Source organism: Ranitomeya imitator, chromosome 10 (assembly GCF_032444005.1).
Source record: "Ranitomeya imitator isolate aRanImi1 chromosome 10, aRanImi1.pri, whole genome shotgun sequence".
Taxonomy (NCBI): Eukaryota; Metazoa; Chordata; class Amphibia; order Anura; family Dendrobatidae; genus Ranitomeya; species Ranitomeya imitator.
The window spans coordinates 108,623,236-108,649,087 of record NC_091291.1 but is presented as its reverse complement, the minus strand read 5'-3'; the positions used below and the strand labels follow the sequence as shown (position 1 = coordinate 108,649,087).

The 25,852-nt window shown below is 40.3% G+C and overlaps 1 protein-coding gene across 1 annotated transcript in view; it reads right to left on the bottom strand.

Annotated features, from left to right (window-relative positions):
- Positions 1-5,468: 5,468 nt before the first annotated feature.
- The window catches only part of LOC138651819 (putative oxidoreductase YteT), a 242,781-nt gene continuing 222,397 nt past the window's right edge, over positions 5,469-25,852 (bottom strand). The window contains exon 18 of the mRNA XM_069742341.1: positions 5,469-5,637. The gene's annotated coding sequence lies outside the window, so the exon portion shown is untranslated. The remainder of the gene's footprint in view (positions 5,638-25,852) is intronic.

Genomic DNA, 25,852 nt, shown 5'->3' with positions numbered 1-25,852 from the left:
CAAAGGACAACTTTCCACTGTAACTCACACAGAAGAGACATCAACTGAACCACTGTCTTCACAGTCTACAACAATGACACAGCCCTCATCAACTGTCTCAAGTGCTTTTGATCTTTCAACATCTTTAACTGAAACGCTTCTATATACTGAGGGTAGAGAGATATCGTCAACAGAGCATTCACATTCTTCAGAATCACCATTAGCACAAACTTCAAGTTCTTCTGATACCTCTGAGTTTACCAGCCGTGTACCTGAAATTTCTGTATCAATAGTATCAGAAATGTTACCAACAACCAAATACAAAGAACCCACAACACCTTTAGGTGAACTAAGCTCTTCTCCAGAACAAGGATTTCAGACTTCACAAGTTTCACAAGTTACATTGGCCTCAAGTGCTGTTCTTTTCCCCGAAACAGCTAGTAAAACATCTTTTACAGAAATAAGAACATCCCCAATAAGATCTTCCACCCCGCCATGTCCACCAAACACATTTGGGAAAAATTGTGAAAATGGAATCAACTTTGTAGATACAATAATAGGTGAGACCAAGTTTTTGTATCCGTACTTTATTAAGCTTTGTAAAAATATACGGTAGATGATACTGTGAGTGCTTTTTGTTAATTATGTATAAAAAATTTCTTGCATGTTGATAAAAAGTATTGAGAATGGATCTGTCAGCCCCTAGGGAGAACATTTCTTGATCTGGCAGTTTTTTCGTAAACATACATCATAGACTTATTAAGAAGGAACACTCTTTATTGTTTTCCTAGCAGATAGAGAGAAAGGTACGAGATAGAAAGAGAGATAGTACATTTACTTGCAGTCTACAGGTGATAACATCTTACTCCATTGCTCTGGATGAAAGAAGATATTGAACACTTCCCGTTTACAACTATCTCACAACACTGTGAAAAATGTAGCTGTCATCTGTCAATTCTGTAAACCATTTTCGAAGATGGGCTTCTACAGATATCATTAAAAACAACACACAAGGAAGCCTAGCAGCCATGACCCCTCTCTCTTTCTCGGTTGTCTATCTGCATCCTAAAGGGAATTTGCCACCAGCTTTTTTGCTACCCTGTCTGAGAGATTCCCTTTAAATGCACCAGATCAGCTGGATATCCACTATGTACAGTACACCCCTGTCTGGAAAACCCTTCTTTTGCCATTCTTTGATATGAACTCAACTATGACCTAAACTGTAACACCAAATTACAAAAACTTTGGCTGAATGGTCACAAATCCCAAACAGTCACAGTCTAAAATCCAGTAAAATAAAGTATAGAAGGTTTTGCAGTAGGTAAAGACAGACTACTCCACATTCTGTCTCTGCAATTATATGGATTTCTCTTTAACCTTTATTATTGTTTTTTTTTACTCAGATGCAAGCAAGGTTCCGTTTAAGAGTATTAATGTTCTTGCCTCATTGAACAGAACATATACTCCACAACTAGCAAATTCCTCTTCATATGAATACACCACCCTAGCTGATGAGATTGAAAAGGTAATAAAATCTGTAATAACAGTACAAGATAATGTCCTGATTCTATATGTATGGGTATATACAATGTGCTAGGCAACGGACAACAGCAGCAAAGCTGAAGCCATGACAGGGTGGACCGAATTGTTCGAGGAGATAGGTACTCGATATAGCCACTATCCACTTTGATCAATTGGTTACTGTCCTCAACGGGGTCTGTTAATTAATCAAGAATTGCTTAATAGAGTATTTGAAATTCTGAGAACCCCACTAAGATCTACTTTAAAAAAATGAAATAATAACTACATTTATATTTATATTTTTTCTTAATTAACTTTGTAATATATCTATTAGAGAAAAATGACGCTTTCCCCACTTGTCATTTACTTTTTTGTCTCTTGCACCGATCATTCGCTCTCAAAAACAGCTCAAATCTGTTTACAAATCTGTATGCAGTGAGAGATGAAATTACATTTTGTGCCACTTTAAAGGGCTTTGTATGTAAAGAAGCTGCGGAGACACCGTCACGTGTTTCTCGACGCAAGCAGTGAATAGCCAGGCCTTTCCCCGGGAAGGAACAACCACGGGAAGGGCAGCATCCTATGAAGGAAAGCCACCTATGCCAAGCATGGTATCCATCCACAGACAGCTGTTTCGGGGTTTTTGCCCCTCATCAGTGTGGAGTAGGAATCTGGCTATTAGGAGCAGTGCCTAGTAAAAAGGCTATAAAGGCACAGATGATTGGCCTCGGGGAGACCAAAACATCCAACACCGCGGAGACACCATCACGTGTTTCTCAACGCAGTGATTCCAGAACACTGCCCCCATCCCTTATGGAAAATATGCAGATGCATGTAAAAAAGCTGCGGAGACACCATCATGTGTTTCTCGACGCAAGCAGTGAATAGCCAGGCCTTTCCCCGGGAAGGAACAACCACGGGAAGGGCAGCATCCTATGAAGGAAAGCCACCTATGCCAAGCATGGTATCCATCCACAGACAGCTGTTTCGGGGCCAATCATCTGTGCCTTTATAGCCTTTTTACTAGGCACTGCTCCTAATAGCCAGATTCCTACTCCACACTGTGGATGGATACCATGCTTGGCATAGGTGGCTTTCCTTCATAGGATGCTGCCCTTCCCGTGGTTGTTCCTTCCCGGGGAAAGGCCTGGCTATTCACTGCTTGCATCGAGAAACACGTGATGGTGTCTCCGCAGCTTCTTTACATGCATCTGCATATTTCCCATAAGGGATGGGGGCAGTGTTCTGGAATCACTGCGTTGAGAAACACGTGATGGTGTCTCCGCGGTGTTGGATGTTTTGGTCTCCCCGAGGCCAATCATCTGTGCCTTTAAAGGGCTTTGTCTGCAAATAATGACTGTTCAAACCAAGTACAGGAAGTCAGTGCACCATTGCATCGCTAATCATTTAAATATACCTTCCCACTTACCGTAATTGGTTTCTGTCTATGTCCATCTTCCTCTCGCTCTATGAGGCCGGGGCTGTCAATCAAAGAAGACGGGGGTGGAGATTGAGGGAAAATAAGCAGGTGGGAAGGTGTATTTAAATGACTGGCCATGCTACAGTGCACCGAGCCCCTGCACTTGGTTTGGACAGTCATTCTGTGCTGACAAAGCCCTTTAATGGCAGAAAATGTAATTTGATCTTTCACTGCATACAGATTTGTAAACAGATTTGAGCAGTTTTTGATACCGAGCGCCTGTGATTTGTTTGAACAGTCGTTTTGTGCCGACAGAGACCATTTAAAGTCTGTGGATGAGAAGAACAAACTCACATTAGCAAAGGGAGAAACTTGAAGCGTCTTTTCTAAAGGGCGAACTGCTAAAATATAGAATATAAGTAATTTAACGTCTAGAAATGGTGCTTTTCCTCATGTGAAATGTCACCTGAAAGCGCAGTTACATTTAGTTACATTTTCGTTAAATTAGATATTAGCTATTGTTAGATTATGTATATATAGAAAAATAATGTTTGTCATCGAAATGTTTCATTTATGCTTTATTTCAGACTTTTTCTAAGATATACGAGAAGTGCGCACCAAATTACTTCCAGGGAATGATTCTACATGGGTTCAGGTATTTTACATACAGTATATTTACAAGTAACAAGATTTTTACATACTGTATTTTTTTATATATTGTCATAGAAAAGAAAGTACAAAAGCTATTTAATTTCTTCCTGACATCCGTCATATTTGTATGGCGTCAGGGCCGGGTGTTTGAAGCAGGCTCAGGAGCAGAGCCTGCATTTTATGGGAGCAGCTAACTGTGTCACTCAGCCAGCATCTACCTGCAACAGGAGCAATAGGAGCTCAGCTCCGATCGCTCCTGTCCTGTTTTAATCCCTTAAATGCTGCTGTCAATCTCTGTAATTATGCGATGCCCATAGGTTGCCCTGGGAGTGGGAGGTTTGTTAAAATCCTTTACGCCTGTCATAGCGATGTTACAGTTAAACCCAGCCTGTGGATTTTTAATTGCCCTCTTTACCCCCTTTAAAAATAAAGATTCTAAAAAAAATAACATACCGTATTTGTTATCACCATAACCGTAAAAGTCCGCTGTGTCAAAATTTAAAATAATTTAATCCCTGTGGTAAAGCGCAAGAACATAAACTCTCACATAGCTAAATCGATGAAAAAATAAAATAGTTATGGGTCTCAGAAAATTGTGAGACAAATAAAAAATTTTTTTTTTTTTTTTACAAATTTCAGAATTTTTTTACCGCTAAAATAAATGTTAAAAAATTGGACAAGTTTGGTACAGCTTTAATTGAACTTACTTGGAGAATCATGATGCCAGGCCAACAATGAACACCATAAAAAAAACAAAAAAAAACAAAATAATATAATATATGACAATCCAGTGTAAGGACACTTATAGGCCATGCAATGCTACTCTGGGAAATATGCCAGTTGTCTCTTCAGAGAGGAAAGGGACAGGAACTCTAGTGCCACCTACTGGAAGAAGCCATCCTAAAAGTCAATATCGCGCCTTTAACGAGCCTTGCCAGTGATTTTACACTGACAAATTCCCATCTGTCTGAGATGGTTTAGTGAGTCCTGCATTGAGCAGGGGGTAGGACACGATGACCCCAGAGGTTCCTCCCAACTCGAACATTCCAGGATTCTATCATAAACATTTTAAACACATTTTCTGCTGTAAACTCCTTTTTATAAACGTGTACCCCACTCCCTTTAACACTACAGTTCTTTAATCAGCAAAAAAAAAAAAGTAATAGTGATCAGATTGCAATAAGGATTTAATGATCGTTACGCTTTAAAAAGATGATGTATCACAGCAGGATCTGAAATATCTTCTCCATTTTCTCTCCATTTTGGTTCACAGCGCAGGAAGCATCGTTGTTAATTCTTCCGGACTCTATAACTATCCAAACAACCAGACCGGCATTGACTTTATCAACCACAATTTAACTGATGACGTGGAATTCGCATTTAGAAACAATAATGACTCAATTAAAATGCTCCGAACAATTTCTGAATCTTCTCCAATATTGAGTAAGTCATGATTTTATACTTTATTAGATTGGTGGCAGCATGGACATTAGTCACATGCCATAAAGAACAACTGGCGCGGCAGCTGTTACACTTCTTTTTACCCATTTATATAAAGAAATGTCAGCAGAGTTAGGAAAATGCAGCACCACTCCGTCACCTGTTAGCTTTACTTGGCTTTATTAAAAGATCACAATTAGTGAGGAGTGAACGGTCTCCGATAAGGTGTTATCTCAGCATGCTTGGGTGCTCGAAAAATATGCTCGAGTCCCCGCGGCGCATGTCTCTAGGCTATTCGACAGTTGCAACACATGTTGGGATTTCCTGACTGCTAGGCAATTCGGGCGTGTGTTGCAGCCGTCGGAAAGCCGTGAGACATGCAGCAGCGGGCACTCAAACATATTTTTCAAGCACCTGAGCATGCTGAGATAACACCTTATCGGAGCACGATTGCTCATCACTAGTCACAATGTTAGAAATTTATACTCTTACGCCTAAAGATGTGGCTGTGGCGGCTCAGAAAAAATAGAAGGTGATAAAATCGTTGGCTCCTATTCTAGCTTGGCTGCCACCTTCTTTTAATGATCACTTGCATTGATCAGATGTCTTCCAATCAAACTTCACACCTATAGGAAAATGAGAAATGAAATACTAAATACTGTGCAATATGTCTTCCAACGTACATTTTTTTATCTGCTAGTCAAGCAAATTTCTAAATATTGTAGTTAGGATCTAATAAAAAAAAGAGATCACATGATATCATGCCTATCAAATACTTTGCATATTAAATCCTGTATAAATAGTCATGACACTAGTGTGAACAGGGTATACTCACACGGACTGGCTTAAGTCAGTACATACATGATGCAAATTTATTGGAATAATTATCCTATTATACACTATGACTAAAGTCAGTCTTGGACTGGACCACTGGTGAAAAGGTAAATTCCCAGGTGGGTCTCAGGAGTGGGCTCACAGATCCCACAATATGAACAGCAGTTGGCGCAATGCACTTCATACACTGTGTACAGATAAGGTCAGCATTAAATCATTCAATGAAGGCTTCTTTTACACATACCGTGTTCTTTTTGCAGCCCGTTATTGCGGGCCTTTTTTGCGGGCTGTAAGATTGCACTTACTAACGGGTAGGGGATTACTCGCTTGGCATGGGATTCAAGCACACGGGCACGGTTTTTCACACAAAACAGTCTATTTGGTTTATTAAAGACTCATAAACCGTATCATGAACAGTCTATTACACATTCCATCAGGACATCACATTAAGTCTGCGGCAACTAAACACGCTGGTCCTCTTCTGACCAGTTGCCGTGGGTTACCACACAGTTCATAGAAACAATTAGCACCAACAGACTATGGTACCTTCTGGGAGCTCCTGCTCCACCTGCTGACTCCTTGTCAGTCCTCTCACTTGGGAAGGCTGCCTCACGGGGATCACCAACTTGCCTGGTCGGCACACATTAGTCAGTCCAGACCCAACTAAGGACTGTAGCTTCCCCACACAGTAGCTGGCACTGGCTCTGCAGATCCCGGTCCTCACCTCGTGCTGTTCAGAGATCCGGTCCTACTCCCAGGACCTCCCAACACCCAGGTTACTCAGGATCACACAGGTGGCCTGTCCGGGTACTATTCAGGACGTCCATCCCCGGCCGGGACCGTCCAATACCCAGGCAGCCAGTAGCAAAGCCCCACCATGTTCTCTTCAGGAAGCCTCCTCCCAGGTCTTCCAACACAGGCTTCAAACAGAAAGCTCACAGCGACCATACACAGGCTCCATGTGACCCACACCCTGGTCACATCATATACCTTTTAATCACTCCCCTGGGTGGGAATGTGGGTGTGTATGGCTAGTTTGTCCCGCCCATCTCACATAACTAGCCCTGCCAGCCTCCCATGATAAACATACAACATGCAACATACTTGTGGGACTATAGGTCCCAAAACACCACATCGCTTCAGGCTGGCAGCGCAGAGTCTTCTCCTATGTGACACATATATCGGCCATTCACCACAATGCCGGACTTTGTCACATTATCAGTCATGCATGCGATTGCCATGCACTCTCACGGCCTCAATACACCTCTGTGCGCATACTGGGGAGATAATGCAGCGCCCCCTACCTGTTACAGGGGTCACTGCATCACAGGGCGTATTGCCACAATTTTCAAGTTCTGCCGCAATAACGGACCGCAAAAAACTTGCATATCGCCGCTTTTCACGTTCCCAATACTATAGCAAAAGTATTGGGAAAAGAAAAAAGCGGGTCAAAAAACCGGAAGTCACGTCTTACAATTTACAATGGGGGCCGTATCCGTAAATACGGATAAATTATGGCGTACGGTGCCCCTACAAATTTTGGCGGCCGTTTTTGAGGCCTCATAGAAATGCATTGGGGCCGCAAAAACTGGCCAAAAAAACATGGCAAGTGTAAAACCAGCATAACAAACCACTTAGTTTATTTTTATATAGAAACCTAGGTAAATTTGTGAATGAGAATAAGGTCATATTTGCACGTAGATAAACAGTGGGTCCTAATACTTAGGCCTCATTCAGACATCAGGGTTTTTTTTACATTCAAGAAAAATGGACTGAGTTCCATCACTGATTTTCATTAGTTTTTCATCAGTGTGACATCAGAGTTTCATGAGAGTTTGCTCAGATTTTAATCAGTTTTTTTTAACTTTTGAGAACAAAAAGAAGTTTGCCCACCTTCTCTTATCTACTAGTCAGTAAGAAAAAAAAACATTTTAATGGACCCATAAGCTTTCATTGCAGAGTTTGATCCAATACTTGAATCAATATCGGACTTATTTCTGCAAGTTCACCATTCGGTCAGCAAAAAATCACAGACATGTGAACAGCGCCATAGATTGCCAAAAGTACAAGTGCTATCGCTAAAAAAACAGATAGCACTTATACCTGAAAAATTGAGGTATGAATGAGCCTTAAATGTAACCGATGAGCCCTTGGCACCCAAATCTGATATTCATGACCAGGGCTGTGGAGTTAGTAAGCCAAACCTCCAACTCCGACTCCTCAACTTCCATGACACCGACTTTGACTCCACCAAAATGGGCTCTGATTCCACAACTCCGACTGGAGGCGGTAAGCCAAACCTCCAACTCCGACTCCTCAATTTCCATGACACCGACTTCGACTCCACCAAAATGGGCTCCGATTCCACAACTCCGACTGGAAGCGGTAAGCCAAACCTCCGACTCCTCAATTTCCATGACACCGACATCGACTCCACCAAAATGGGCTCCGATTCCACAACTCCGACTGGAGGCGGTAAGCCAAACCTTCGACTCCAACTCCTCAATTTCCATGACACCGACTTCGACTGCACCAAAATGGGCTCCGATTCCACAACTCCGATTGGAGGCGGTAAGCCAAACCTCCGACTCCTCAATTTCCATGACACCGACTTCGACTCAACCAAAATGGGCTCCGATTCCACAACTCCGACTGGAGGCGGTAAGCCAAACCTCCGACTCCGACTCCTCAATTTCCATGACACCGACTTCAACTCAACCAAAATGGGCTCCGATTCCACAACTCCGACTGGAGGCGGTAAGCCAAACCTCCGACTCCGACTCCTCAATTTCCATGACACAGACTCTGACTCCGACTCCACAGCCCTGATCATGACGGGGGCCTTTAGTTATAATACAACTGAATTATAAGCCTTTATTTTGAATAATTGAATAAATTTGCATAAAACAGAATTCTATATCGTGTTTTGATAATTCGTTCTTCGTTCACATTTTAGATGTATCGCAGCTGGAACCGTATGTGACATGTAGCTTGAACTTCAGTGGTTACGATTTGAGGTGTGACAACGAGTCCTGGAAATGCATTGGACCATGTGCGCAGAATACGAGCTTCTGTCTCAATAATGGTACTTGCAACAATATTGAAAGCGGAGCAAAGTGCACGTAAGTTCTTCGTCAAGAAATGAAGCAAATCGGTCTGTACAGTTTTTCTTCCAAAGTGTTTTTATTAAGGGATTTTTAGAATAACTGGAGAACGTGGGGCGGAAGAAAGGAGAGACATGTAAAAAAAAAAGAAAAATTTAACAGAAAAAAAAAGTTAGAACGACTTTTGAGATATGTACTGTAAGATGTACAGTTTTTGAGACGTAATAGGTATAGTGCCACAAAACCAAGACTAGCCATAATAGTAATAACACATCTGCCACAAACAATGGTGAATCTAGCATAACAGCAGGGAACTTAAAGTCAATGGGGGTTCATGGTGTAAGGGTCTAGAACCAAACTATTTCTATATAAGATTTCCCCACCCCATTAGAGAGCATCATGATGTAGAGGCAGAAACCCAGCAATCTGTCACTTACTGGGCTACATGTTGTTGCTTTTTTTTTTAGCAGTTCTCTCAATGCTGAGCTCTGTAAAGCCCCGCCCACTACACTGATTGGCAGTTTTCTGCGTACACTGTGTATAGGCAGAAAGTTTCCAATCAGTAATGGGGGCAGGGCTACTTTAGAGCTCATGAATAGGAAGGACTACGTGGAAGCAGGTTTATTAGTCCTCTAGTGATAATCTCCTGCCAATAAAACAGGGATTTTAACAAAACTACAAGCATGCCAGTAAATGACACAACACTGAAATCAGGGTCTCTGCCCCTACTTTATGCTGCTCTCAGATTATCTGTCAAAAATCTGGTGACAGATTCTCTTTAAGAATGTTATAGAAGCTTCTGTGGCTCCCACTTGGCGATGCTCACTACTTTCAACTTTCATTAATAGGATTGTACCAAAATGCAATAGCATAGGCATTAAATTTCCAATTACGGGAGGTCCCACTGCTAAGAACCCCAATGATCCTGAGAATGGAGTTGTGGAGTATCCTGCTTATGTGGAGTGATGGTCCTGGACATACACCTCTGCTGCTCTCATTGTCCGGTAGATTGAGCAGTGCTGCACATGCAAGACCTTCACTTTATACAAATGGGGCACCATAAAGTCCCTTTGTCAGAATAAGTGAGGGCCCCAGAATTTAGACCTACAGGAAAGTTGTTACTCTTCCTATTAATAGGTTGTAACATGCATTTATATAACAACCCATTTCGTTTGCACTATGTAAATTTAGCAAAAATGTTTTAACTAATTAAGTAAAAATAACTATTTTTAGGGGATACACTCACTGTTTGTACCCCAATCTATATTTTAACATGCTGGATATACAGTACAATAGTTGCGTTATTAAATATATTACTCCAGTAAGAATCTATCTGTTTTTTTTTCTTTGCTTTTTTACTATTTGCTTCAAATCTAAAACAATTTGGACTTTAGTGTTTTCTAAAAAGAGGGTCGAACTTGCCCTATAGAGTACCAGCAGCAAGCACCCCATTTAAGGAAGACTTTCTGACTAGTCACTTGGTAATAGAGTTTTTTTGTGAGTTGATTTAAATAACTAAAACCGGATTAATTTTGTCTTTTAGCATGAAAACAATACAACAAAAGATTTATAGAGTTAATCCTAGATAATCACATTTTCCATTATCTCTATGGTAGGGAATAATTTGATGATCGCTGGGGATCTGACCCCTGGAACCCCCATGGAACATGAGATCAGAGCTTCGGACTCCTGAAAATAAAGCTCTGCAGCCCTTTCGGCACATGAGCCGCCTCTTCGCCATTCACTGTCTATTTGGCTGCCAAGTGCAAAGCTCGACAGTCACATAGACAATGAATATAGTGCAGTATGTGCCTGTGTACCGCTGCTTTATTGAGGACGGGTTTGCAGAGCTCAATTCTCAAGATTAAAAATTCTAAATCTTAAGATCGTTGGGGGATCCCAGTGGTGGGTCAGCAAGTTATCCCTTATCAAGTGGATAGAGGTTAACTTGATATTTTTGGGAATGACTCTTTAAAATAATAAAGTAATTGTAGACATATAAGTTTAACCAGAATGTGAACATAAAGGTACCAGATTTATCATAGCTTTTTTTGCCTGTTTCAGATCTAGTTTTGTCTGTTTCGCGCCTTTTTGCACCAAATTCATTATTTTATTTGCACCTATTTTCACCTATTTTGAAGCCTAATTTCAATCTGCTCACTTTTTTTGTTTTCTGCATTGTGGGTGGACTTCAGTGATTCCTTATGTTTTCGGCTGATACATTATGAGCGACTTTTTAAAAAGTTGCAAAAGTTTGAGCAACTCCACTCCAGTATACCCCTGTAGTGATTTTCTACTTAATAACACGGGTAAAAAAAAGATCATTTTTGATCACGTGCAAAATACATAAAATGCATGCGCCATTCCAATGAATTTGGTACAATAAACTCAGCAAATACCAAAAGACAAAAAAGAGAAGTGAATTAAAAAATTGCAAATATTGATTAGGGTGTGCAAATATTGATTAGGGTGTGACAGTGTTATACTGAAAAACATTACTATTCTATTTTTTTTCTACAGCTGTGACAGTCCATATTCAGGAGAGAGGTGTGAAATAGAAATGTCTACAATATCATACATGACCTCAATAAGCACATCAGCACCACTACAAACTATCAGCACTTCTGGAATTTCTACAGAAACAGAAAATACAAAGCGAACGGAAGAAACTGGCCCATTTTCTACAGAGCATGCAACAAGATTTTCGACTGTTCAGTCCACAAACTTACCAGATCTATCCTCAAACCCAACAGCTGCAATAACGCTTCCGATTGAAAGTACCTTCACCACAACACTTTCCACATTTTCAACTAAACCTACTGCAAATGATGAAACTGGAGTTTCTTCTGCAACAGAATCTACATTGGCTTCCTCAAGCACATCAGTTTCGGCAGAATCAACTTCAGAAGACATAATTTCCAAAATGACTGATTATACTTCATCTCTATTATCATCTACATCTACTCAATTACATTCAGAAGCAACAGAGACTTCAGCATCTCGAGAACCCACCACCAAAGAAACACCTCATCTGTCAACTGGGAATTATATATCGACTTCTGGACCAACAGAAATTAAGACCATTTATACTTCTGAGATTTCCACTGACTCAGTTACCCTTACCAGAACTAAAGAAAGTGGCACATTTTCTACAGAACCATCAACCATTTTGCCAACTCTTTCATCCACCTTGTTACCAGAGACAACTTCAGAAGTTGTGTTGACAACTGCGCAAACAAGTCGTGTCCCCTCTTCAACTTATGAAACACAAAGTACAACAAAAATAGAATCAACGAAGTCTGAAGAGACACTTTCTCCTGAGGTAACTACCACTTTGTCATCATCTTCAACAATTGAGACCATTTCCGTAACAGCGACTACTCTTCCAGTTGAAAGTCTCTCCACCTTACATTCCACATTTTCAACCAAACCTACTCTGAGTGTGGAAACTAGCATACCTTCTGTAACAGAATCAACACCAGTGTCCTCAGAACCAATTACAGAAAAGATATCTACCACAGGGATTGATCATACTTCAACTCTAATGTCACAGACATCCACACAACTACACACAGAAACAACTGAGATTTTAGCATCTCAAGAACCTACCTCCACTCATACAACTGAGCTGTCAACTGAGGAACATATATCGACTTCTGGTCAAACAGAAATGAAGACTGTCTTTACTTCTGAGCTTTCTACTAAATCAATTACTCCTACTAAAAGTGAGGAAAGTGCCACAATTTCAACAGAACCATCCATTACCTTGTCAGCACTTTCATCCACTTTATTACCAGAGACAACTTCAGAGGTTTTATTAACAACTACTCAATCAAGTCAGAATTCCACTATATCTTCTGAACCACCAACTACAACAAAAATATCAACACCAAAGTCTGAAGAAACACTTTCTCCTGAGGTGACTAACACTCTATCCTCAACCCCAACAGCTAAAATAACTCTTCCGATTGAAAGTACCTTCACCACAACACTTTCCCCATTTTCAATGAAACCTACTGCAACTGAGGAAACTGGAGTTTCTTCCGTAACAGAATCAACATTGGCTTCCTCAAGTACATCAGTTTCGGCAGAATCAACTTCAGAAGACATCATTTCTAAAATGACTGATTATACTTCATCTCTATCATCACCTACATCTACTCAATTACATACAGAAGCAACAGAGACTTCAGCATCTCGAGAACCCACCACCAAAGAAACACCTCATCTGTCAACTGGGAATTATGTATCAACTTCTGGACCAACAGACATTAAGACCATTTATACTTCTGAGCTTTCCACTCAATCAGTTACCCTTACCATAACTAAAGAAAGTGGCACATTTTCTACAGAACCATCAAGCTTTTTGCCAACTCTTTCATCCACCTTGTTACCAGAGACAACTTCAGAAGTTGTGTTAACAACTGCGCAAACAAGCCATGTCCCCTCTTCAACTTATGAAACACAAAGTACAACAAAAATAGAATCAACGAAGTCTGAAGGGACACTTTCTCCTGAGGTAACTACCACTTTGTCATCATCTCCAACAATTGAGACCATTTCCATAAAAGCGATTACTCTTCCAGTTGAAAGTCTCTCCACCTTACATTCCACATTTTCAACCAAAACTACTGTGAGTGTGGAAACTAGCATGCCTTCTGTAACAGAATCAACACCAGTGTCCTCAGAACCAATTACAGAAAAGTTATCTACCACAGAGATAGATCATACTTCAACTCTAATGTCACAGACATCCACACAACTACACACAGAAACAACTGAGATTTTAGCATCTCAAGAACCTACCTCCACTCATACAACTGAGCTGTCAACTGAGGAACATATATCGACTTCTGGTCAAACAGAAATGAAGACTGTCTTTACTTCTGAGCTTTTTACTAAATCAGTTACTCCTACTAAAAGTGAGGAAAGTGCCACAATTTCAACGGAACCATCGGTTACCTTGTCAGCACTTTCATCCACTTTATTACCAGAGACAACTTCAGAGGTTTTATTAACAACTACTCAATCAAGTCAGAATTCCACTATATCTTCTGAACCACCAACTACAACAAAAATATCAACACCAAAGTCTGAAGAAACACTTTCTCCTGAGGTGACTAATACTCTATCCTCAACCCCAACAGCTGCAATAACCCTTCCGATTGAAAGTACCTTCACCACAACTTTTTCCACATTTTCAATGAAACCTACTGCAACTGAGGAAACTGGAGTTTCTTCCGTAACAGAATCAACATTGGCTTCCTCAAGCACATCAGTTTCGGCAGAATCAACTTCAGAAGACATCATTTCCAATATGACTGATTATACTTCATCTCTATCATCACCTACATCTACTCAATTACATACAGAAGCAACAGAGACTTCAGTATCTCGAGAACCCACCACCAAAGAAACACCTCATCTGTCAACTGGGAATTATGTATCAACTTCTGGACCAACAGAAATTAAGACCATTTATACTTCTGAGCTTTACACTGACTCAGTTACCCTTACCAGAACTAAAGAAAGTGGCACATTTTCTACAGAACCATCAACCTTTTTGCCAACTCTTTCATCCACCTTGTTACCAGAGACAACTTCAGGAGTTGTGTTGACAACTGCGCTAACAAGCCATGTCCCCACTTCAACTTTTGAAACACAAAGTACAACAAAAATAGAATCAACGAAGTCTGAAGATACACTTTCCCCTGAGGTAACTACCACTCTGTCATCATCTCCAACAATTGAGACCATTTCCATAACAGCGATTACTCTTCCTGTTGAAAGTCTCTCCACCTTACATTCCACATTTTCAACCAAACCTACTGTGAGTGTGGAAACTAGCATGCCTTCTGTAACAGAATCAACACCAGTGTCCTCAGAACCAATGACAGAAAAGATATCTACCACAGGGATTGATCATACTTCAACTCTAATGTCACAGACATCCACTCAACTACACACAGAAACAACTGAGATTTTAGCATCTCAAGAACCTACCTCCACTCATACAACTGAGCTGTCAACTGAGGAACATATATCGACTTCTGGTCAAACAGAAATGAAGACTGTCTTTACTTCTGAGCTTTTTACTAAATCAGTTACTCCTACTAAAAGTGAGGAAAGTGCCACAATTTCAACGGAACCATCGGTTACCTTGTCAGCACTTTCATCCACTTTATTACCAGAGACAACTTCAGAGGTTTTATTACCAACTACTCAATCAAGTCAGAATTCCACTGTATCTTCTGAAGCACCAACTACAACAAAAATATCAACACCAAAGTCTGAAGAAACACATTCTCCTGAGGTGACTAACAATCTATCCTCAACCCCAACAGCTGCAATAACTCTTCCGATTGAAAGTACCTTCACCACAACTCTTTCCACATTTTCAATGAAACCTACTGCAACTGAGGAAACTGGAGTTTCTTCCGTAACAGAATCAACATTGGCTTCCTCAAGCACATCAGTTTCGGCAGAATCAACTTCAGAAGACATCATTTCCAAAATGACTGATTATACTTCATCTCTGTCATCACCTACATCTACTCAATTACATACAGAAGCAACAGAGACTTCAGCATCTCGAGAACCCACCACCAAAGAAACACCTCATCTGTCAACTGGGAATTATGTATCAACTTCTGGACCAACAGAAATTAAGACCATTTATACTTCTGAGCTTTCCACTGACTCAGTTACCCTTACCAGAACTAAAGAAAGTGGCACATTTTCTACAGAACCATCAACCTTTTTGCCAACTCTTTCATCCACCTTGTTACCAGAGACAACTTCAGGAGTTGTGTTGACAACTGCGCTAACAAGCCATGTCCCCACTTCAACTTTTGAAACACAAAGTACAACAAAAATAGAATCAACGAAGTCTGAAGATACACTTTCCCCTGAGGTAACTACCACTCTGTCATCATCTCCAACAATTGAGACCATTTCCATAACAGCGATTACTCTTCCTGTTGAAAGTCTCTCCACCTTACATTCCACATTTTCAACCAAACCTACTGTGAGTGTGGAAACTAGCATGCCTTCTGTAACAGAATCAACACCAGTGTCCTTAGAACCAATGACAGAAAAGATATCTACCACAGGGATTGATCATACTTCAACTCTAATGTCACAGACATCCACTCAACTACACACAGAAACAACTGAGATTTTAGCATCTCAAGAACCTACCTCCACTCATACAACTGAGCTGTCAACTGAGGAACATATATCGACTTCTGGTCAAACAGAAATGAAGACTGTCTTTACTTCTGAGCTTTTTACTAAATCAGTTACTCCTACTAAAAGTGAGGAAAGTGCCACAATTTCAACGGAACCATTGGTTACCTTGTCAGCACTTTCATCCACTTTATTACCAGAGACAACTTCAGAGGTTTTATTACCAACTACTCAATCAAGTCAGAATTCCACTATATCTTCTGAAGCACCAACTACAACAAAAATATCAACACCAAAGTCTGAAGAAACACTTTCTCCTGAGGTGACTAACAATCTATCCTCAACCCCAACAGCTGCAATAACTCTTCCGATTGAAAGTACCTTCACCACAACTCTTTCCACATTTTCAATGAAACCTACTGCAACTGAGGAAACTGGAGTTTCTTCCGTAACAGAATCAACATTGGCTTCCTCAAGCACATCAGTTTCGGCAGAATCAACTTCAGAAGACATCATTTCCAAAATGACTGATTATACTTCATCTCTGTCATCACCTACATCTACTCAATTACATACAGAAGCAACAGAGACTTCAGCATCTCGAGAACCCACCACCAAAGAAACACCTCATCTGTCAACTGGGAATTATGTATCAACTTCTGGACCAACAGAAATTAAGACCATTTATACTTCTAAGCTTTCCACTGAATCAGTTACCCTTACCAGAACTGAAGAAAGTGGCACATTTTCTACAGAACCATCAAGCTTTTTGCCAACTCTTTCATCCACCTTGTTACCAGAGACAACTTCAGAAGTTGTGTTAACAACTGCGCAAACAAGCCATGTCCCCTCTTCAACTTACGAAACACAAAGTACAACAAAAATAGAATCAACAAAGTCTGAAGAGACACTTTCTCCTGAGGTAACTACCACTTTGTCATCATCTCCAACAATTGAGACCATTTCCGTAACAGCGATTACTCTTCCAGTTGAAAGTCTCTCCACCTTACATTCCACATTTTCAACCAAACCTACTGTGAGTGTGGAAACTAGCATGCCTTCTGTAACAGAATCAACACCAGTGTCCTCAGAACCAATGACAGAAAAGATATCTACCACAGGGATTGATCATACTTCAACTCTAATGTCACAGACATCCACTCAACTACACACAGAAACAACTGAGATTTTAGCATCTCAAGAACCTGCCTCCACTCAAAAAACTGAGCTGTCAACTGAGGAACATATATCGACTTCTGGTCAAACAGAAATGAAGACTGTCTTTACTTCTGAGCTTTTTACTAAATCAGTTACTCCTACTAAAAGTGAGGAAAGTGCCACAATATCAACGGAACCCTCGGTTACCTTGTCAGCACTTTCATCCACTTTATTACCAGAGACAACTTCAGAGGTTTTATTAACAACTACTCAATCAAGTCAGAATTCCACTATATCTTCTGAATCACCAACTACAACAAAAATATCAACACCAAAGTCTGAAGAAACACTTTCTCCTGAGGTGACTAATACTCTATCCTCAACCCCAACAGCTGCAATAACCCTTCCGATTGAAAGTACCTTCACCACAACACTTTCCACATTTTCAACTAAACCTACTGCAACTGAGGAAACTGGAGTTTCTTCCATAACAGAATCTACATTGGCTTCCTCAAGCACATCAGTTTCAGCAGAATCAACTTCAGAAGACATCATTTCCAAAATGACTGATTATACTTCATCTCTATCATCACCTACATCTACTCAATTACATACAGAAGCAACAGAGACTTCAGCATCTCGAGAACCCACCACCAAAGAAACACCTCATCTGTCAACTGGGAATTATGTATCGACTTCTGGACCAACAGGAATTAAGACCATTTATACTTCTGAGCTTTCCACTGAATCAGTTACCCTTACCAGAACTAAAGAAAGTGGCACATTTTCTACAGAACCATCATCCTTTTTGCCAACTCTTTCATCCACCTTGTTACCAGAGACAACTTCAGGAGTTGTGTTGACAACTGCGCTAACAAGCCATGTCCCCACTTCAACTTATGAAACACATAGTACAACAAAAATAGAATCAACGAAGTCTGAAGAGACACTTTCTCCTGAGGTAACTACCACTCTGTCATCATCTCCAACAATTGAGACCATTTCCATAACAGCGACTACTCTTCCTGTTGAAAGTCTCTCCACCTTACATTCCACATTTTCAACCAAACCTACTGTGAGTGTGGAAACTAGCATGCCTTCTGTAACAGAATCAACACCAGTGTCCTCAGAACCAATGACGGAAAAGATATCTACCACAGGGATTGATCTTATTTCAACTCTAATGTCACAGAAATCCACTCAACTACACACAGAAACAACTGAGATTTTAGCATCTCAAGAACCTACCTCCACTCATACAACTGAGCTGTCAACTGAGGAACATATATCGACTTCTGGTCAAACAGAAATGAAGACTGTCTTTACTTCTGAGCTTTTTACTAAATCAGTTACTCCTACTAAAAGTGAGGAAAGTGCCACAATTTCAACGGAACCATCGGTTACCTTGTCAGCACTTTCATCCACTTTATTACCAGAGACAACTTCAGAGGTTTTATTAACAACTATTCAATCAAGTCAGAATTCCACTATATCTTCTGAAGCACCAACTACAACAAAAATATCAACACCAAAGTCTGAAGAAACACTTTCTCCTGAGGTGACTAACACTCTATCCTCAACCCCAACAGCTGCAATAACCCTTCCGATTGAAAGTACCTTCACCACACTTTCCACATTTTCAATGAAATCTACTGCAACTGAGGAAACTGGAGTTTCTTCCGTAACAGAATCAACATTGGCTTCCTCTAGCACATCAGTTTCGGCAGAATCAACTTCAGAAGACATCATTTCCAAAATGACTGATTATACTTCATCTCTATCATCACCTACATCTACTCAATTACATACAGAAGCAACAGAGACTTCAGCATCTCGAGAACCCACCACCAAAGAAACACCTCATCTGTCAACTGGGAATTATATATCGACTTCTGGACCAACAGGAATTAAGACCATTTATACTTCTCAGCTTTCCACTGAATCAGTTACCCTTACCAGAACTAAAGAAAGTGGCACATTTTCTACAGAACCATCAACCTTTTTGCCAACTCTTTCATCCACCTTGTTACCAGAGACAACTTCAGGAGTTGTGTTGACAACTGCGCTAACAAGCCATGTCCCCACTTCAACTTATGAAACACAAAGTACAACAAAAATAGAATCAACGAAGTCTGAAGAGACACTTTCTCCTGAGGTAACTACCACTCTGTCATCATCTCCAACAATTGAGACCATTTCCATAACAGCGACTACTCTTCCTGTTGAAAGTCTCTCCACCTTACATTCCACATTTTCAACCAAACCTACTGTGAGTGTGGAAACTAGCATGCCTTCTGTAACAGAATCAACACCAGTGTCCTCAGAACCAATGACAGAAAAGATATCTACCACAGGGATTGATCTTACTTCAACTCTAATGTCACAGAAATCCACTCAACTACACACAGAAACAACTGAGATTTTAGCATCTCAAGAACCTACCTCCACTCATACAACTGAGCTGTCAACTGAGGAACATATATCGACTTCTGGTCAAACAGAAATGAAGACTGTCTTTACTTCTGAGCTTTTTACTAAATCAGTTACTCCTACTAAAAGTGAGGAAAGTGCCACAATTTCAACGGAACCATCGGTTACCTTGTCAGCACTTTCATCCACTTTATTACCAGAGACAACTTCAGAGGTTTTATTAACAACTATTCAATCAAGTCAGAATTCCACTATATCTTCTGAAGCACCAACTACAACAAAAATATCAACACCAAAGTCTGAAGAAACACTTTCTCCTGAGGTGACTAACACTCTATCCTCAACCCCAACAGCTGCAATAACCCTTCCGATTGAAAGTACCTTCACCACAACACTTTCCACATTTTCAATGAAACCTACTGCAACTGAGGAAACTGGAGTTTCTTCCGTAACAGAATCAACATTGGCTTCCTCTAGCACATCAGTTTCGGCAGAATCAACTTCAGAAGACATCATTTCCAAAATGACTGATTATACTTCATCTCTATCATCACCTACATCTACTCAATTACATACAGAAGCAAGAGAGACTTCAGCATCTCGAGAACCCACCACCAAAGAAACACCTCATCTGTCAACTGGGAATTATATATCGACTTCTGGACCAACAGGAATTAAGACCATTTATACTTCTGAGCTTTCCACTGAATCAGTTACCCTTACCAGAACTAAAGAAAGTGGCACATTTTCTACAGAACCATCAACCTTTTTGCCAACTCTTTCATCCACCTTGTTACCAGAGACAACTTCAGGAGTTGTGTTGACAACTGCGCTAACAAGCCATGTCCCCACTTCAACTTATGAAACACAAAGTACAACAAAAATAGAATCAACGAAGTCTGAAGAGACACTTTCTCCTGAGGTAACTACCACTCTGTCATCATCTCCAACAATTGAGACCATTTCCATAACAGCGACTACTCTTCCTGTTGAAAGTCTCTCCACCTTACATTCCACATTTTCAACCAAACCTACTGTGAGTGTGGAAACTAGCATGCCTTCTGTAATAGAATCAACACCAGTGTCCTCAGTACCAATGACAGAAAAGATATCTACCACAGGGATTGATCTTACTTCAACTCTAATGTCACAGAAATCCACTCAACTACACACAGAAACAACTGAGATTTTAGCATCTCAAGAACCTACCTCCACTCATACAACTGAGCTGTCAACTGAGGAACATATATCGACTTCTGGTCAAACAGAAATGAAGACTGTCTTTACTTCTGAGCTTTTTACTAAATCAGTTACTCCTACTAAAAGTGAGGCAAGTGCCACAATTTCAACGGAACCATCGGTTCCCTTGTCAGCACTTTCATCCACTATATTACCAGAGACAACTTCAGAGGTTTTATTAACAACTATTCAATCAAGTCAGAATTCCACTATATCTTCTGAAGCACCAACTACAACAAAAATATCAACACCAAAGTCTGAAGAAACACTTTCTCCTGAGGTGACTAACACTCTATCCTCAACCCCAACAGCTGCAATAACCCTTCCGATTGAAAGTACCTTCACCACAACACTTTCCACATTTTCAATGAAACCTACTGCAACTGAGGAAATTGGAGTTTCTTCCGTAACAGAATCAACATTGGCTTCCTCCAGCACATCAGTTTCGGCAGAATCAACTTCAGAAGACATCATTTCCAAAATGACTAATTATACTTCATCTCTATCGTCACCTACATCTACTCAATTACATACAGAAGCAACAGAGACTTCAGCATCTCGAGAACCCACCACCAAAGAAACACCTCATCTGTCAACTGGGAATTATGTATCGACTTCTGGACCAACAGAAATTAAGACCATTTATACTTCTAAGCTTTCCACTGAATCAGTTACCCTTACCAGAACTAAAGAAAGTGGCACATTTTCTACAGAACCATCAAGCTTTTTGCCAACTCTTTCATCCACCTTGTTACCAGAGACAACTTCAGAAGTTGTGTTAACAACTGCGCAAACAAGCCATGTCCCCACTTCAACTTATGAAACACAAAGTATAACAATAATAGAATCAACAAAGTCTGAAGAGACACTTTCTCCTGAGGTAACTACCACTTTGTCATCATCTCCAACAATTGAGACCATTTCCGTAACAGCGATTACTCTTCCAGTTGAAAGTCTCTCCACCTTACATTCCACATTTTCAACCAAACCTACTGTGAGTGTGGAAACTAGCATGCCTTCTGTAACAGAATCAACACCAGTGTCCTCAGAACCAATGACAGAAAAGATATCTACCACAGGGATTGATCATCCTTCAACTCTAATGTCACAGACATCCACTCAACTACACACAGAAACAACTGAGATTTTAGCATCTCAAGAACCTGCCTCCACTCATACAACTGAGCTGTCAACTGAGGAACATATATCGACTTCTGGTCAAACAGAAATGAAGACTGTCTTTACTTCTGAGCTTTTTACTAAATCAGTTACTCCTACTAAAAGTGAGGAAAGTGCCACAATTTCAACGGAACCATCGGTTACCTTGTCAGCACTTTCATCCACTATATTACCAGAGACAACTTCAGAGGTTTTATTAACAACTATTCAATCAAGTCAGAATTCCACTATATCTTCTGAAGCACCAACTACAACAAAAATATCAACACCAAAGTCTGAAGAAACACTTTCTCCTGAGGTGACTAACACTCTATCCTCAACCCCAACAGCTGCAATAACCCTTCCGATTGAAAGTACCTTCACCACAACACTTTCCACATTTTCAATGAAACCTACTGCAACTGAGGAAATTGGAGTTTCTTCCGTAACAGAATCAACATTGGCTTCCTCCAGCACATCAGTTTCGGCAGAATCAACTTCAGAAGACATCATTTCCAAAATGACTGATTATACTTCATCTCTATCGTCACCTACATCTACTCAATTACATACAGAAGCAACAGAGACTTCAGCATCTCGAGAACCCACCACCAAAGAAACACCTCATCTGTCAACTGGGAATTATGTATCGACTTCTGGACCAACAGAAATTAAGACCATTTATACTTCTAAGCTTTCCACTGAATCAGTTACCCTTACCAGAACTAAAGAAAGTGGCACATTTTCTACAGAACCATCAAGCTTTTTGCCAACTCTTTCATCCACCTTGTTACCAGAGACAACTTCAGAAGTTGTGTTAACAACTGCGCAAACAAGCCATGTCCCCACTTTAACTTATGAAACACAAAGTACAACAAAAATAGAATCAACAAAGTCTGAAGAGACACTTTCTCCTGAGGTAACTACCACTTTGTCATCATCTCCAACAATTGAGACCATTTCCATAACAGCGATTACTCTTCCTGTTGAAAGTCTCTCCACCTTACATTCCACATTTTCAACCAAACCTACTGTGAGTGTGGAAACTAGCATGTCTTCTGTAACAGAATCAACACCAGTGTCCTCAGAACCAATGACAGAAAAGATATCTACCACAGGGATTGATCATACTTCAACTCTAATGTCACAGACATCCACTCAACTACACACAGAAACAACTGAGATTTTAGCATCTCAAGAACCTGCCTCCACTCAAAAAACTGAGCTGTCAACTGAGGAACATATATCGACTTCTGGTCAAACAGAAATGAAGACTGTCTTTACTTCTGAGCTTTTTTCTAAATCAGTTACTCCTACTAAAAGTGAGGAAAGTGCCACAATTTCAACGGAACCATCGGTTACCTTGTCAGCACTTCCATCCACTTTATTACCAGAGACAACTTCAGAGGTTTTATTATCAACTACTCAATCAAGTCAGAATTCTACTATATCTTCTGAACCACCAACTACAACAAAAATATCAACACCAAAGTCTGAAGAAACACTTTCTCCTGAGGTGACTAATACTCTATCCTCAACCCCAACAGCTGCAATAACCCTTCCGATTGAAAGTACCTTCACCACAACACTTTCCACATTTTCAACTAAACCTACTGCAACTGAGGAAACTGGAGTTTCTTCCATAACAGAATCTACATTGGCTTCCTCAAGCACATCAGTTTCAGCAGAATCAACTTCAGAAGACATCATTTCCAAAATGACTGATTATACTTCATCTCTATCATCACCTACATCTACTCAATTACATACAGAAGCAACAGAGACTTCAGCATCTCGAGAACCCACCACCAAAGAAACACCTCATCTGTCAACTGGGAATTATGTATCGACTTCTGGACCAACAGGAATTAAGACCATTTATACTTCTGAGCTTTCCACTGACTCAATTACCCTTACCAGAACTAAAGAAAGTGGCACATTTTCTACAGAACCATCAACCTTTTTGCCAACTCTTTCATCCACCTTGTTACCAGAGACAACTTCAGGAGTTGTGTTGACAACTGCGCTAACAAGCCATGTCCCCACTTCAACTTATGAAACACAAAGTACAACAAAAATAGAATCAACGAAGTCTGAAGAGACACATTCTCCTGAGGTAACTACCACTCTATCATCATCTCCAACAATGGAGACCATTTCCATAACAGCGACTACTCTTCCTGTTGAAAGTCTCTCCACCTTACATTCCACATTTTCAACCAAACCTACTGTGAGTGTGGAAACTAGCATGCCTTCTGTAACAGAATCAACACCAGTGTACTCAGAACCAATGACAGAAAAGATATCTACCACAGGGATTGATCTTACTTCAACTCTAATGTCACAGAAATCCACTCAACTACACACAGAAACAACTGAGATTTTAGCATCTCAAGAACCTACCTCCACTCATACAACTGAGCTGTCAACTGAGGAACATATATCGACTTCTGGTCAAACAGAAATGAAGACTGTCTTTACTTCTGAGCTTTTTACTAAATCAGTTACTCCTACTAAAAGTGAGGAAAGTGCCACAATTTCAACGGAACCATCGGTTACCTTGTCTGCACTTTCATCCACTTTATTACCAGAGACAACTTCAGAGGTTTTATTAACAACTACTCAATCAAGTCAGAATTCCACTATAGCTTCTGAACCACCAACTACAACAAAAATATCAACACCAAAGTCTGAAGAAACACTTTCTCCTGAGGTGACTAACACTCTATCCTCAACCCCAACAGCTGCAATAACTCTTCCGATTGAAAGTACCTTCACCACAACTCTTTCCACATTTTCAATGAAACCTACTGCAACTGAGGAAACTGGAGTTTCTTCCGTAACAGAATCAACATTGGCTTCCTCTAGCACATTAGTTTCGGCAGAATCAACTTCAGAAGATATCATTTCCAAAATGACTGATTATACTTCATCTCTATCGTCACCTACATCTACTCAATTACATACAGAAGCAACAGAGACTTCAGCATCTCGAGAACCCACCACCAAAGAAACACCTCATCTGTCAACTGGGAATTATGTATCGACTTCTGGACCAACAGGAATTAAGACCATTTATACTTCTAAGCTTTCCACTGAATCAGTTACCCTTACCAGAAATAAAGAAAGTGGCACATTTTCTACAGAACCATCAAGCTTTTTGCCAACTCTTTCATCCACCTTGTTACCAGAGACAACTTCAGAAGTTGTGTTAACAACTGCGCTAACAAGCCATGTCCCCACTTCAACTTATGAAACACAAAGTACAACAAAAATAGAATCAACGAAGTCTGAAGAGACACTTTCTCCTGAGGTAACTACCACTCTGTCATCATCTCCAACAATTGAGACCATTTCCGTAACAGCGATTACTCTTCCAGTTGAAAGTCTCTCCACCTTACATTCCACATTTTCAACCAAACCTACTGTGAGTGTGGAAACTAGCATGCCTTCTGTAACAGAATCAACACCAGTGTCCTCAGAACCAATGACAGAAAAGATATCTACCACAGGGATTGATCATGCTTCAACTCTAATGTCACAGACATCCACTCAACTACACACAGAAACAACTGAGATTTTAGCATCTCAAGAACCTGCCTCCACTCAAAAAACTGAGCTGTCAACTGAGGAACATATATCGACTTCTGGTCAAACAGAAATGAAGACTGTCTTTACTTCTGAGCTTTTTACTAAATCAGTTACTCCTACTAAAAGTGAGGAAAGTGCC